The sequence below is a fragment of the Anolis carolinensis genome, unplaced genomic scaffold (genome assembly GCF_035594765.1).
Source record: "Anolis carolinensis isolate JA03-04 unplaced genomic scaffold, rAnoCar3.1.pri scaffold_10, whole genome shotgun sequence".
In the NCBI taxonomy this organism is placed as follows: Eukaryota; Metazoa; Chordata; class Lepidosauria; order Squamata; family Dactyloidae; genus Anolis; species Anolis carolinensis.
The window spans coordinates 23,623,481-23,635,865 of record NW_026943821.1 but is presented as its reverse complement, the minus strand read 5'-3'; the positions used below and the strand labels follow the sequence as shown (position 1 = coordinate 23,635,865).

The window sequence follows — 12,385 nt, the reverse complement described above, 5'->3', positions numbered from 1 at the left end:
GAGACCACCGCCATGGGGAACATGGTGCCACCTCCTTCTCCTCCCACTGCCGTTTGGGCTCCGCCCCGCCGCCCACACCCAACCGAGACCACAGCCATGGGGAACATGGTGCCGCCTCCTTCTCCCCCCACTGCCATTTGGGCTCCGCCCTGCCGCCCACACCTGACTGAGACCACAGCCATGGGGAACATGGTGCCGCCTCCTTCTCCTCCCACTGCCATTTGGGCTCCGCCCCACCACCCACACCCGACTGAGACCACCGCTATGGGGAACATGATGCCGCCTCCTTCTCCTCCTTCTCCTCCCACTGCCGTTTGGGCTCCACCCCACCACCCACACCCAACTGAGACCACCGCTATGGGGAACATGATGCCGCCTCCTTCTCCTCCTTCTCCTCCCACTGCCATTTGGGCTCCGCCCCACCACCTGCACCCGACTGAGACCACCGCCACTGTAAATCATATTTTCTATGATTTATAATATTATTTTAGTGTTCATTTAAAAACTGCGAAACAGCGAGGGAATGAAAAGCGAACTGTGAAGTAGCAAGGGAACACTGCATTGTTGTTTTGCTTGGACATTGAATATTTGCCTTTTTTGTTTGGAATCCGCCTTGAGTCCCTCCGGGGAGATAGGGCGGAATATAAATAAAGCTTTATTATATTATTATTATTATTAGATCCAGTTCCAGGGCTTGATGTGTGATCAGGTGTATGTGCACTTTGTTAAGGCATGAAAAAATCAGTTGGTATGGAGAGAAGCGGCAAATGCCGTCGTTCTCGCCAGGAAGGTGTTCGGGGCTCCCGGTGCCCGCGCTGGGCCCGCTTTTGGGGCCTTCAGAGATTGTGAGGTCAGTGGGGTTTATATATCTGTAGAAGGTCCAGAGTGGGAGAAAGAACTCTAATTAATCACCTTGATTAGCATTAAATGGCCCTGTGGCTTCTTCTTGCCTGGGAGAATTTTCTTTTTGGGAGGAGTTAGCTGTCCCTGATTGTTTACTGTCTGGATTTCTCCTGCTTTCAGAGTGTTGTTCTTTATTTATTGTCCTGATTTTAGAGTTTTTTTTAATATTGGGGGCTATCTGGGTTATCTAAGTCCACACTGCCCTATATCCCTGTTCAATGTTTGGTGCTAAATTCCTACATAACATTACCATGTATTGAACTGCTTTTTCTGTTGTAAAACATGATGTTTTGGTGCTTAATTTGTAAAATCTTAATGTAATTTGATGTTTAATAGGCTTTTCCTTAATCCCTCCTTATTATCCAACATTTTTGCTTATCCAACACTTTTATTTTTCAATGATTGGTTTGGGGGGGGGGGGTGCCAAAATTCTGTTCGCCTACACTTGAAAAATACCCAGGGCTGGCTCTGCTTCTGCCTCTACCGTGGTCAGTATAGATTGGCCCTAGGACAGAGACTCAGAGTAATGGATTCCTCCTAAACATTTGGACCATGAGGGCCATCCGACTGGCATAATCTGATTCTGTATTTAGTCTGGATGGCCCTTGGGATTTCTCCCTGTTCTATGATTCTATGATAGTTCCTTCCTTAGTCAGCCTAATCCCTTAATTTACTGCTGGGCTAGCCTTGTATGCAGCTATACGGGGAGGATAGAGGAACAAATAAAAATCTTCGCACACATAGCTCCCAGTGTTAAATGTCCTTGTTTCAACTGAGCGTTTTCCTCTGAATTGATCTGATGAGTGCACACGGCACAACAACGGCAACAAAGATGTGTTTCCTCCCTTTCTGATCTCAGTTTGCTGCCTCCCAGTGTGTAGCAAATCTCCCCCTTGTTGTTTGCATTGTTGTTGCATTGGGGCTTATGATGGCGAATGATTATGATCAGTTGCCAAGGTTTCCCCAACAATCTCAGGGGGTTGTGGCTTAGGGAATTGCTGGTAATTATTACCTGGAGCTTTGTCGCCGTCTCTATGCAATGCAGGTGGCGTTTGGAAGCAAACCAAAGGCAGCGGTGGTTCGGTGGGGGTGCTTTCCCTTCCAAGAAGAATTAAAATGCCATTGCCCTGGCAATAACTTCTGTTTATCCAATTTCCCCTCAGTTTATGTAAATCATTAGACGTGGTTTACAATAAACACATGTGATAATGTGCAAAATAGACACGCGCCCAGCATGCGTTGCTACTCTTGCAATATAAGTAGACTGATCAAACATCACTTAAGGTGTAATTGGGAAAATCCCAATTGCAGCAGTATTCTTGCGCTGTCCTCTTTTATCGTCTCTGTGAGTTTGCAAGGATTTCCAACCGGAGGAAGGATGGATGTTTGTGAGGGAGCTCACAAATGGGATTGTTGATGTTCTGCTGTGAGACGTGGAGCACATCTACACTGAGGTGGGTCTTCAGCCTTCCCTGCCAGAGAGAGTTGGCATCTCACCAGACTACAACACCCATGATTCCATATCTATATCACAGAAATGGGATTGTTGATGTTCTGCTATGAGATGTGGAGCACATCTACACTGAGGTGGGTCTTCAGCCTTCTCTGCCAGAGAGAGTTGGCATCTCACCAAACCACACCATCCATGATTCCATATCCATATCACAGAAATGGGATTGTTGATGTTCTGCTGTGAGACGTGGAGCACATCTACACTGAGGTGGGTCTTCAGCCTTCCCTGCCAGAGAGAGTTGGCATCTCACCAGACTACAACACCCATGATTCCATATCTATATCACAGAAATGGGATTGTTGATGTTCTGCTGTGAGATGTGGAGCACATCCACACTGAGGTGGGTCTTCAGCCTTCTCTGCCAGAGAAGGTTGGCATCTCACCAAACTACAACACCCATGATTCCATATCTATATGACAGAAATGGGATTGTTGATGTTCTGCTGTGAGACGTGGAGCACATCTACACTGAGGTGGGTCTTCAGCCTTCTCTGCCAGAGAGAGTTGGCATCTCACCAAACTACAACACCCGTGATTCCATATTCATATTACAGAAATGGGATTGTTGATGTTCTGCTGTGAGATGTGGAGCACATCTACACTGAGGTGGGTCTTCAGCCTTCTCTGCCAGAGAAGGTTGGCATCTCACCAAACTACAACACCCATGATTCCATATCTATATCACAGAAATGGGATTGTTGATGTTCTGCTGTGAGATGCAGAGCACATCTACACTGAGGTGGGTCTTCAGCCTTCTCTGCCAGAGAGAGTTGGCATCTCACCAGACTACAACACCCATGATTCCATATCCATATCACAGAAATGGGATTGTTGATGTTCTGCTGTGAGATGTGGAGCACATCTACAATGAGGTGGGTCTTCAGCCTTCTCTGCCAGAGAGAGTTAGCATCTCACCAACTACAGCCCCCATGATACCATATCATTGAGCCATGATAGTCAAAGTAGTATCAAACTGCATTAATTCTATGGTGTAGATGCACCTTGAGCAATAGAGAGGGCCTTCTCAGTTGTTGCTCCAAAACTTTGGAACTCTATTGCTATGGAGGATGGCTCCTTCCTTATTGGATTTCATTAGCAAGTGAGATTTTTTCATTTCTTCTCTTCCAAACAGATTTTTAGGGCTTGGTTGGATAGAGCTTTGAATAGGTTGCTGTTATGTTGATGTTTAAGGGGAGTCGTGTTTTTAAATAGTTTAGTTCTGAGGATGGTCGAATTGTATAGTAAAGTAACACATGTGTGTGATTCGTGGCTCTTTGTTTACGTTACAGTCCATACAATCATTTCTTTGGGGGGTCCTGGGGGTTTCATGGACCACATTTTGGGGTCCCGGGACCCCCCTTCACCCATAGACCACACTTTGTCTACCTCTGAGACAAAAAGGAGGTAGAAAAAAGAGGGCAGAAAGGAAAAGAAATCAACCCAAATTTAAGATAAATTCTGTACCCGCGTCATAGGGTACCATGTCGCACCTTATAGAATAAAGTGATTTACAGTCTTAATACAGCTTTACAGAATTCCGTGGCACCCCCCCCCCTCCGCCAGCCTTCATTCCTTCCTTTCTCTGTCTTTTTTCCAAGCATCCTGATTTACAAGTCATTATTCCTGAACCTACTGGAGCTAATTCTCTGTAATGAGAGCGGCTTTTTTCTTTGTCTTTGATTGCCTTGTTCTGAGAAAACAGAGCTCTTCAAGTAACCCGTCCCTGCTTTTCTTTATTTATTTTAAATAGAAATGAACCGGTTTTGATCACTGCTGTTTGGGAACAGGGAGGGGACACAGTGACATGGAATTGGGATTCAATGACTTACAGTCCACAGCCCATCCTATTAAGGAAGGTTAGCGGGAAATCCTTGGGTTGACAAAGGCTTGAGGCCTAAGGGTGGAGGTAAAGAATCCTTGCGGTCATCAAGAAAGGTTATCCAAACACATTGCAAAATGACGAATCAGCATAAGATTTTTCCAATTTGAGGACCATTTATTTTGAAGTAACCTTTTCATAGTGACATAACCTTTTGGTAACATCCCAACTAGGGTTGCATCTACAGCTCCCATCATTCCTTAGGATTGAGCCATGTCAGTTATGGAGTCATAGTCCATTAATTCAACACCCTAGATTATTGTAATTCACCCTAGGTGGGGCTGCCTTTGGAGACTGTTCTGAAACATGGAACACACAACTTCCATGTTGCAACTGTTCTACTAGCTTCCTTTCTGTTTTCAGGTACAACTCAATGTTCTACTTATAAACTATAAGGTTCAATATGACTCAGGTTTAGGCTCAGGTCATGTCTTCCTATATGAGCTTCCCCATGTCTGAGTTGAGGTCCTTCTCTCTTTCCTACCACTTTGGTGGGAATGCAGGAGAGGACCTTCTCTGTGGTTGCCCCCATACTTTGAAACTTTGAAAGTTCCTTCATTGTTGTCTTTTGAGCAGCAGGGAAGCCCTTGGAAATTAATTGTTAACTAGGGAAGGATTGTTGTTCTTGTGTTGTTGTTGTGTGCCTTCAAATCATTTCTGATTTATGGCACTCCAAGGCGAGCCTATCATAGCGTTTTTGGGATTGGGCATATTAGACTTGCCCAAGGTTATCTACCAGTTTTCATAGCCGAGTAAGTATTTGAACCCTGGTCTCAAATTGTGGTCCAGCAATCAAACCATTACATCACAATGGCACTGTAATGTTTATAATCTTTGTTTAGAAATAATTTGATTTAGTTTGTGCATGCATGGGGACCATCCTTACCAAGAAACCAGCCAAACACAGGAATTTTGTTAACAAGGGTCACAACTTATTTATTGGCTACAGCTGAAAACAGGGCTGGCAGGCCTTTGTGGGTCCTGGATGGCAGACAACCCAACACTTTATTTGTATCATTGTTTGGATAGAACTGAATAGGTAATAATTGTGTCTCGATGTTCAGAAAAATGCGAAAAGTGGGTGGATAGTGGAGTTTCAGCTCGCAAGGAATGGGTGCAGTCGTTCTGTAAAGAAATGAACAAAGATCGAATTCCTCAAGCATTGCTACATGCTTAACCTTGTTAATTAATTAATTAGATTAAAGGCTGCAATTATTACAGAAGAATGGGATTAAGTTCCAGAATCACTTATTCTCGCTTTCAGGGGTTGGCTGGTACAAAAAAAATGATGGGATACTAAACCGAGATGCAGAACTCAGAAGTAGATAGAGTCTCCTCAACTTGGTTGTACTTAAGGTAGATACCCATATTCTAGTCATAACTATTGCATTACCAGTCACAACAAGACTGGATAGAGGAGTACACTATGACCCCTGTATCCATGTAGGATATGTTTATTTATTATTTATTATTTATTGATTTTGTTTATTTATATCCCGTCTCCATCTCCCTTGAAGGGGACTCGGGGCGGCTCACAGAAATATCAAATAAAAGCAATAACAGTATGCAGTACATCAATAAACCAAAACATACACCAATTATAAAATCTGAACATTAACATATGATATAAAAACACGCTTAATAAAACATCGAATTAAAACCAGTGAGGTTGCAGTCATAGATAAGCTAAAGTGCACATTATAAGTTGTACATTCAAGATGACAAATAAAGTGCAGTAAATTCGTTTGGAGTCAGTTTGGAATGGGAGAAACCCTGAACTAGTGTCAAGTTGACCAGGAGAAGTTTTGGAACTGCTAAGTTGTGCAGCGTGTTAAAGCGTTGAACTGCTGAATTTGCAGACCGAAAGGTCGCAGGTTCGAATCCGGTGAGCGGAGTGAGCTCCCACTGTTAGCTCCAGCTTCTGCCAACCTAGCAGTTCAAAGACATGTAAATGTGAGTAGATCAATAGGTACCGCTCCAGTGGTATGCCGGCTCCATGACCTTGGAGGTGTCTATGGACAACGCCGGCTCTTTGGTTTAGAAATGGAAATGAGCACCAACCCGCAGAGTTGGACACAACTGGACTTAACATCAGGGGAAAACCTTTACTATATAATATAAGGTATAATATAATATACAAACATTTATTGGGGTTCCACGAGAAATTTTTGCTTCAAAAAGGGCTCCGTGGCTGAAAAAGTTTGAGAACCCCTGTTGTAGACCCATTTTGGCATGAAGATAATCAACACGAACACATTAACCCAACTTGACCCTCCCCAAAGTTACAAATTATAATAACACGAAATGTTCCTCATTAATTGAATGATTACACTGTCATTGTTACTGCAATGATAAAAAATAATGACTTTCGAAAGAGTTGTTTAAAGATGCATTATGGGCAACATGATGTTTAACAGATGACTTCCGAACTCTGGACAAGGGCCAGAGCAAAACATGAAATTGTAACCGTGGCCAGATTCCAAAGATCTTTGGAATGCAACTCATACCGGAAAGCCCCAGGTTTTGTGTCTTTAGGTATAGGGTGCATCTATACTGTCTAATAAATGCAATTTGACACCACATGGACTGTGCTCAGTGCTGTATGGAATCATGGGAGTTGTAGTTTAGCCAGGCACCAGCACTTTTTTGGCCTTGTAAAACTGCAACTCCCTGTATTCCATAGATCTGAGTCATGGTGATTAAGTTGGTATCAACTGCATCCATTCTATAGTTAGATGCGTCCATGGAAAGAATATTCAGAAATATATGAAAAGGGGTCACAAAATATGTTTTGCAAGTATAGTAGAGTCTCACTTATCCAACATAAATGTTGGATAAGCGAAAATGTTGGATTGAGGAAAAGTCTATTAAACGTTAAATTACGTTATGATTTTACAAATTAAGCACCAAAACAACATGTTTTACAACAGAAAAAGCAGTTCAATACACAGTAATGTTATGTAGCAATTACTGTATTCACGAATTTAGCACCAAACATTAACTATAAAAACATTGGCTACTAAAAGGCAGATTGGATTGGATAATCCAGAACATTGGATAAGCGAAGATTGGATAAGCGAGACTCTACTGTACCAAGAAACCCTAACAAGAAGAATTCTGATCTGACAAATACTTTGTTCAGAAATTGTTCTGTGCAGAATTTTCATGTGATTGCTTTGCAAAAAAAATTTGGCATTTTCTGAACAAGAAATGATATACGTTGGATAAGCGAAGGTTGGATAAGCGAGACTCTACTGTACCAAGAAACCCTAACAAGAAGAATTCTGATCTGACAAATACTGTGTTCAGAAATTGTTCTGTGCAGAATTTTCATGTGATTACTTTGCAAAAAAAGGCATTTTCTGAACAAGAAATGATATTTTCTGCAATTGAAAATACCATTTCATGGCAGACATATTACTCCCCATGCAAAACATATGGCTTTCCTGCATAGAAAAAGGAAATTTTGTTTTGCATAAAATTCACACATGGTTGATTTACTTAGAAAACAGTATTTTCTGTGCAGAAAATGACATTCCTTTACACAGGAATTAATACTTCCATCCACAAGAATCCTTCTGCAAATATAACACATGTGCCTGTGCTTCACGGAGACACAAAAAGACATCACGAAACATAGACAATGCTGTAATAGCAAAATAAATAAGGACAATGTTTACCATTAACAAGGATAACAAATGAATAGGAATATGTACAGAACGAAACAGAATGACAGAATTTACAACCGAAAAGCAAAGAAACATGGAACGCTACCCAAAGTAGTATTACAATTAGTTTCCTCAGAACATAATGTGATAACAAAATGAATACAGCTCTGTTGTTTTCCCCGTAGCTGGAGTTTGTTTGTTCTTAGAAGACATTGAGCACACTATGTATTTTTCTGTAACATTACAAATTTCATTCGTTTTGTACTCATTTTCGTTGTTCCATTATGTTTGGAAATAGCTTTTTGCATTTGGTTTTCCTCGCTATATTTGTGATACTACTTAGCTGAGGCGGTTCTATTTAATTCTTACATCTTCCAATTCATTTCTTATCCACATCGACTGTATACTATCCCCTTTTATTTTAATGTTTTTTAGCATGCTTGGTCCGGTTTTGTGTGTGTGATGGACGTTTTTGCAATTCATTCATCTGTGGTTGAGAACCTGCCCTTCTGTGTTTGTAATAGTCAGAATTTCCTGCACAAAACATCCAAAAGTTTAAATATGGGGAATATACCATAGAAGGGCATCCATTTTCTCCTACAGAAACAATTATTTTTTCATTCTGTTGTTGGAAGCTTTCAAGTCATTTCAGGCTTTGGATTATTTTAGTCCCTAATCTCCCAGAATCCTAGTCCAATACTTAAAACACTGCATCTTGTATGGAAGGCTTAAATAATTGAGGACTGGCACCCCTATGCAGCATCATAATTCACTATCAATAATAATAATAATAATAATAATAATAATAATAATAATAATAATAATAATAACAACAACAACAACAACAACTTTATTTTTATACCCCGTCCCATCTCCCCGAAGGGACTCGGGGCGGCTTACATGGGGCCTAGCCCTATAAAACAATCAAATAATAACACAGCAATAAAACAATTATACCAATAAAAACATCAATATCAGTAAAAACAATCGTTAAAATCGACATGAAACATACAATATTTAAACAAGAGACTAATTCATAGAACCCAGTAATAAAGTCAAGGTAATAAAGTCAGCACTCCACATTGGCTGGGACTAGGAGAGCAGGACTGAGGACCTAGAATTTCCTAGATAGATGTTATCCTAGGAAACTTTCCATAGAATTGTACTGGAAGACCTAGAATTTCCTAGACCAATGTTTTCTCAGCTCGTTCATCATAACTGTATGGTCAACTTCTGTTGGAGCTTCACCAATACTGGAGGACTTTGAATGTTCTCTCTAGGAAACTCTGCAGCATTACGCTATAGTCAAATTCCATTGGTATTTATAATATTGTACTGTAGGACCTAAAATTTCTTACACAGATGTTCTCCTAGGAACCCTGTAGATCTTTCAGCATGGCCCACACCCAACTTCCATTAGAGCTTGTCCACAGAATTGTACTGAACAAACCTGAATTCCTTAGACTGATGTTCTAAGAAACTCTAGGTCCTTCAGTATGATTCTATAGTCAACTTCCATTGAAGCTTCACTATAGAATTGTATTGGGGGACTTAGAATTTCCTAGACTGGTGTTCTAAGATACTCCAGATCCTTCAACATGATACTATAGTCAACTTCCATTAAAACTTCACCATAGAATAGTATTGGGGGACCTAGAATATTCTAGACTGGTGTTCTAAGAAACTCTAGGTCCTTCAGCATGATTCTATAGTCAACTTTTATTGAAGATTCACTGGAGGACCTAGAATTTCCTAGACAAATGTTCACTCTGGGAATCTCCAGGCTTTCAGCATGACTCATATGGTCAACTTCTGAACACTTCACATCCTCAAAACCTCTGAGGATGCCTGCCATAGATGTGGGTGAAACGTCAGGAGAGAATACTTCTGGAACATGGCCAGACAGCCCGGAAAACATACAACAATCCTACTTCACAGATACATTGGAAGACCCGGAAATTCCTAGACTGAAGATTGTAATCAAATTGCAAATAATCAAATCTGCAAAAGTTAGACATATAAGGTCAACTTCATTCTTCAAACACCACATAACTTCATAGGCATATCTCAGCTAGTCCTCAATCCCTAGTTTTAGGAGTCTGTTGGGGGTGCTTTGAATGTGAGTTTCCTGCTTTTTGACAAGGGGTTGGACTGGATGGCCCACTTGGTCTCTTCCAACTCTATCTATATATATAAAAGAGTGATGGCATCATGGCGACCCACAAAACAACAAAACTACAGGCCCCCCAACCTCGAAATTTGACAACACAACCCATCATCCACGCCTCTAGGTTGATACAACAAAACGAAAAGAAAAATAAAGTCCTAATTAGAGAGAGAGGAATAATTGCTTTTATCCAATTGCTGCCAGTTAGAAGGCTAAGCTCCTCCAACTTGGTCTCCTAGCAACCCAATAAAAAATAATAAAAAACACTAAAAAAATAATACAATAAAATACTATAATAACAGAAAATAACTAAAAATAATACAAGAAAATAATAAAATATAATAAATAAAATATAACTTACAATAAAACTAATAAAAAATGCAAATAACGTCAAATAAAAATTACACAACAATTTTTAACCAATACCACCACCACTTTGCCACAGCAACGCGTGGCCGGGCACAGCTAGTGATTCTATAAGTGACGTTCTGTCTGCTCATCCTATACGTACAAACTAATGGCTGTTGTCTGCATGATGTGAAGGGAAGGGTTGATTTCTTTTCTTCTTTCCTCCTCCTCCTAGACAGAAACTTAGATTGCCCTTTAAAACTGTGGGGAAAACTGTAGAAGAAAAAAAAATTGGCCCAAACAGCTTAAACCTTTTAAGAACAGGATGGTAAATAGTGCTTGTTTTATAACCGTGGAATGTGAAATGACAGTCATCAGCGATGTTCCTCCAAGTGGCCCGTTCAAGAAAATGACTTTGCCGAGCTGCGAAAATGAAGGAGGGCACCGCAGAGAACTTGGAGCAGCTGGAGAGACAAGAGCAGCTGCGAGGGAGATTACCAAGACAAAGATTTAAATAAATGTAGTGGCTGTTCGAAAGTAGTCCAGGTCTGGAAAGACATGATAGAGGATTATGAAATTTTGAATAGCCGGCCGTGTTGTGTGCTCTGTCAAGTTTCGCCCTGTCTTTTTGATGGATTTACCCAGACTGAACACAGGAATGGAGTCCCTACGCACAGAAATGGGAAGGAACTATGGTAGTAGTGGTTTGTCAACATTTAATAATAATAATAATAATAATAATAATAATAATAATAATAATAATAATAAGGTAAAGGTTTCCCCTGACGTTAAGTCCAGTTGTGTCCAACTCTGGGGTTGGTGCTCATCTCCATTTCTAAGCTGAAGAGCCGGTGTTGTCCGTAGACACCTCCAAGGTCATGTGGCCGGCATGACTGAATGGAGCCCATTACCTTCCCGCCGGAGCGGTACCTATTGATCTACTCACATTTGCATGTTTTCAAACTGCTAGGTTGGCAGGAGCTGGGGCTAACAGCGGGCGCTCATTCCGCTCCCGGGATTTGAACCTGGGACCTTTTGGTCCGCAAGTTCAGCAACTCAGCGCTTTAACACACTGTGCCACCAGGGGCCAATAATAATAATAATAATAATAATAATAATAATAATAATAATACTTTATTTATACCCTGCCACCATCTCCCCACGGGGACTTGTGGTGGCAAAATTCAATGCCAATATACAATACAAAAAGATAAAAAATAAGCAATTAAATAATTGAACAAAGTACAATAAATAGATTTAAAACAATAAAATATAAAATACTTTAGCCATTCGTCCACAAGACCTTGTACATGAACCGTAATCCAGACCGAGTCGAAGCCAACAGAGTTAACTCATCAAACGCTTGCTCACAAAGCCAAGTCTTCACTTTTACAATTTTATAATTTACAAAAACAACAATTAAATACATTGCACAATATACAAAAAAGAAAATACAGTAAGACAATAAAACAGGAGTTAATACAGCGGTAATAATATCAATCAACCACCAAGTACAATTCAGTTGACTTCATTGGTGGTGGGGGGGACTGCAGCAGCAATATAAAAACAACATCATCAGTTAAAATACCCGAATAAAAGGGACCTAATAAAATTCAGGATAGAGTTATAATGCCAACTGAGGCTGGTCATCCAGTGACTGTCTCACCAAAGGCCAACCTAGAAAATCACAGTGTTTTGTGGTGAGTTCTCACTATTGCCATACCCTGCAATGCCTTGGTTGTAGGTGAGTGAGGCTCATTAGCTTTACTAGAGACATCCTCCTGGTAGTGATGAAAACTCCTATAAGAAAGATATATTCTTCTGCCTGCATTCCTGGATGCTCTTTGGGGCCGACACTGCAGGGAGTCCCGTAATGAGGACCCAAGCTTCACAATTTAGCAGCACAA

The 12,385-nt window shown here is 40.8% G+C and overlaps 1 protein-coding gene and 1 long non-coding RNA gene across 4 annotated transcripts in view; one reads left to right on the top strand and one right to left on the bottom strand.

Moving 5' to 3' along the window:
- The window catches only part of csmd2 (CUB and Sushi multiple domains 2), a 632,593-nt gene that overhangs the window by 17,770 nt on the left and 602,438 nt on the right, over positions 1-12,385 (top strand). The gene's annotated exons all lie outside the window — the stretch shown is intronic.
- The window catches only part of LOC134293778 (uncharacterized), a 37,062-nt gene continuing 29,888 nt past the window's right edge, over positions 5,212-12,385 (bottom strand). The window contains exon 3 of the long non-coding RNA XR_010000742.1: positions 5,212-5,420. This is a non-coding gene — a long non-coding RNA (uncharacterized LOC134293778). The remainder of the gene's footprint in view (positions 5,421-12,385) is intronic.